The sequence below is a fragment of the Tupaia chinensis genome, unplaced genomic scaffold, assembly GCF_000334495.1.
Source record: "Tupaia chinensis unplaced genomic scaffold, TupChi_1.0 Scaffold141530_1, whole genome shotgun sequence".
Taxonomy (NCBI): domain Eukaryota; kingdom Metazoa; phylum Chordata; class Mammalia; order Scandentia; family Tupaiidae; genus Tupaia; species Tupaia belangeri.
Window position 1 is genome coordinate 1,096,208 of NW_006201391.1, and position 4,025 is coordinate 1,100,232.

At 46.1% G+C, this 4,025-nt stretch overlaps 1 pseudogene; it reads left to right on the forward strand.

Annotated features, from left to right (window-relative positions):
• Positions 1-6: 6 nt before the first annotated feature.
• Positions 7-4,025, forward strand: part of LOC102498727 (40S ribosomal protein S25-like) — a 36,764-nt pseudogene continuing 32,745 nt past the window's right edge.

Here is a 4,025-nt window from a genome sequence, read left to right on the forward strand (position 1 = left end):
TTTGAATGAGCCGGTCGGAGAGCCCAGGCGGGGCAGGCCCGGACGGGGTGGACGCGTGTGGACGGAGCCTCTTCCCTGCCACCGGGGAGGGCTCGCGAGAAGCCCGAGTGTGGGGGCGAGGGGCCCGAACTTCGGGACGTCCCCGTGGCTTCCCCTTCGAGCTGGCTGGCGACCACGCACCCTGCCGCAGGCTCAGGAAACGCATCCGTTTACTCACCCAAACCCAGAGAAGCCCCGGGAGCCGGGACAGAGTGGTCCTCTGGGTTTTGAGACTGCTGGGCGCATGGCCCGGGCAGTTAGACTCCAGGGCCCAGCGTTTCCCGGTGACGCCTCTCTGCCCCCTAGCACCGCGGAAAGCCAGGTAAAAAGCCCAGACTCGACCCAACGCATGAGTAACCTTACTGGATAAAGGTGGTATTCCAAATTAACCAAGATAGGCGTGTTTATTTTTCTAATGTTACTGGGACAGATAACTATTGATATTTAGGGGGAGAAAGATTAGATTCTTTTAAAATATACACTAAAATAAATTACAGTGGAATGGAATGGTGAAATATTAAACACAGATACACGTCAAACAAACAAAAGAGAGGAGACATGCAAACTCAGAATGAGCTAAGTATACATGTTCATAACTCTTAAGAGAGGATGGATAAGTGTTACTACCCGCATACAACCTTTTTTTTTTTTTTTAAGGTTTTCACCATATTGTGTATGTGCTCTTGAAAGAGAAAGAGACAATGATGGGGAAAGTGAGAAATCCCCCCTGGCCTCCAGGGAGAGAGCCTCAGGGAGAGAGCTGCTGGAATCCCTTATCTATTCTCTTGGGATTTGGAGCAGGGGGGTGGAGATTTTTTTTCAGGCCACCAAGTCCTGACTCCAGCCATGGTTGACCACGTGGGAGTCCAGCACTTTAACCACCATGCCACCTGCTGGTTCCCAAATACAATTTTTTAAAAAACTTTTGTAAGTAAAAACAATGCAACTTAAAAGCAAACAAGAAAATAGGGACCAGCAGGTAGCGAAATGGCTATGTCACTGGACTCCCATGTAGTCGACCACGGTTCAAGTCCTGGACCTGGGACTCGAACGCAGGGTGCGTGTGCATGCGTGCCCCAGATCCCAAGAGGAGAATGGAGGAGAAGGGATTGCGCTGTGGCCATCCCTCCTAGGGTGTGATTTCTCGCTTTCTGTCTCTCTGTCTCATTCTGTCTTTCTGGCAAGCACACAAGCCCTATAGCAAAAACCTCTAAAAAAGAAAACAAAAAATATACATATGATATAAAGTTCATTTGAAGTTCAAATCATTCAGAAAAATGGATGAAATGAGGGCAGCAGGTGTCCTGCTGGTTAAGGCAACTAGATCCCACATGGTGAACTCGTTTGGAGTCCCAGATGAGGGACTTTAAAAAACCATGAAGGGCACATGTGTGCACATAGCCAAAATCCTGAGAAGAGGATGGGAGGGAAGGGGTTGTGGGTGCTTTATCACTTTCTCTTCTCTGGCAAGTGCACACACCCTATAACAAACTAAAGAAAAATCAAAAAGAAATGAGTGGGTATTTCACAGAAATAAATGTAATAAATACACAAAAAAGTATAACTTCAAGAAATATTTTAAAAGCATACATATTAAAATAAGTTTACCCAGTCAGCTGGTGGCAGTGGTCAAGACAGCTGGAGTGCAGATGGCTGGCTGTGGACCCACGGCTCTGGACCCACGGCTTGAAAACTACTCCTGGCATGGGTACCCAAAGTCCCTAGGGGAGAATGGAGAAGAGATTGCAGCGTGGACATTAAGGTTGCTTTCTCACTTTCCCTCTCTCTCTCTCTCTCACTCTGGTGAGCCTATGTGTATACCTTATAGCAAAACTAAAAAAAAAAATTAAAGCATACTATTTCACCCTCTGAACTAGAAAATTTAAATATTTGGGCCAACTCTATGACCTGGTAGTTAAGGCAGTCAGCTCCCACGTGGCCAACTGAGTCCTGAACTGGTGGCTTCAGAACAAGCTGGGCACGTGTGTACGTGCCCAAATCCCAAAAGGATAGAGAAGGGATTGCTCTGTGACCATTCCCCATAGGGGATGCTTTCTCTTCTCCCCTCTCTCTGTCATCCTCTGTGGGTACATGCACCCTCTAGAAAACAAAACAATAATAATAAAATATTTAGCTTTACATGAATATTATATGAGTACATTCATACTGAAAAATCCAAATGATAAAGATAAATCTAGGCCAGCCCTTGGCATCATGTTAAGGCAGCTGGATCCCACATGGCTTGAGTGTGCCTGGAATGCCAGACCAAAGACCAGAAACATGCCAGTACATGTGCTTGCATGACCAGGACCTAAGAGAAGGACGAGATGGAGAAGAGGATGCCGCGTGATCATTCCTCACACTTTCCCTCACTTTCCATCTTTTTCCAGCAAGTACCTGTACCCTCTGGCGATTTAAAAAAAAAAAAAGAAAAGAAAGGTAAGTCTAACATTTTGTTTAACCACTCAGACATCAAATCAGCCTGATTGTCACAAGTTAGCCATTGTTGCTGTGCAGTCTGACTTTTTCTGTGTGATGCTCAGTGTAGATGATGCTCTCATACGGCTAGTGGGAGTATAAACTAATGCAGTGTTTTAGGAAGACGCTCTAGCAACATATATTTAAAATCAAATGTGCGTTCCCTCTTGTTTATTGTTTGTTTGTTTAGAGAGAAAGGTACCCTTCATAGGATCTTGCCACAACACAACCTTTCTCCAGCCAGCCAGGATCACAAGTGTGTGCGAGTGTGCCCTGAGTGTTCTGGTCAACCCAGGATCCAAACCTGGACCTTCTGTGACTCCTGCACTGTGCGGTAGGGCCCTACCACCTCTACCACCACAGCTGAGCCTATCTCCGGCATCTTATCAGACATGTACACATGATTTCTTTATTAGACTATTCTACACAGCATTATTTGTAGCCTGTAAATTTATTGGAAATTAAAATACCACATTATAGAATCTGTTAAATGTACAGTCATTTAAAACTATGTCTAGAAAACTATATAGAAAAAAATTTTGAAGACCATTTTCTATAGAAAAGGCAGTGTCTAGGGCCAGCTCATGGCATGGTGATTAAGGCAACTGATCCCATATGGCCAACTGCACATTTTGAATCCTGGCCCCAACAGCTTAAGAAACACACTGGAGGGCCAGCAGGTGGCTTGGTGGTTAAGGTCCTGGACTCCCTCATGGTGGTCCTCGGTTTGAGTCCAGATCCTAGTAGCTTGAAAATCACACCAGGCACATGTGCATTTGTGACAAAATCCTTAGAAGATGATAGAAGAGAAAGGATTGCAGTGTGGTCATCCCCTCTGGGGAGTGATTTCTCTCTCCAGTGAGTGCATGTGCTCTATGGAAAAAATAAAAAGAAACACACCAGGCATGCAGTCAGTGCGGTTTGAATCCCAGACATGGTTGCTTGAAAATCATACCGGGATCTTGTGTGTGCTTAAAATTTCAAGAGGAGAATGGAGGAGAAGGGATTGTAGTCTGACCATCCCCCCAGGGGGTCATTTCATATTAATCCTCTTGCCCTCTCTCTCTCTCTGGTTGTGGGAGGCTGCGCACCAGCGAGTCTGCCGAGGTTTCTCAGAGAGCAAACAGTTACCATGATTGGTTCCCTTCCAAAAACCTGACCTTCGAAACCTTGCTCTGATTGACTACTAGAATCCCTCAAATTTGCATATCCTGCACCTCATGATTGGTCCAAAAGCAACCAATCATAATCCCCCCTTTAACACCCAATCAGGGCCCACCGTTAACAACCAATCAGGGCCCACCGTTTACAACCCACCAGAGTGTATATAACCACGATGCCTGGCCCACAGTAGACAGACAACGACGACGACCAGGAAGACGACAACTGAAGAGCCTGAAGAGCTGAAACACCGCTCAGTCTCCAGACGACCCTGAAGATCCTGAAGAACTGACACTGCATCGTCTCCAGACGACCTGGGAGACCCTGAAGAGCTGTAACACTACATC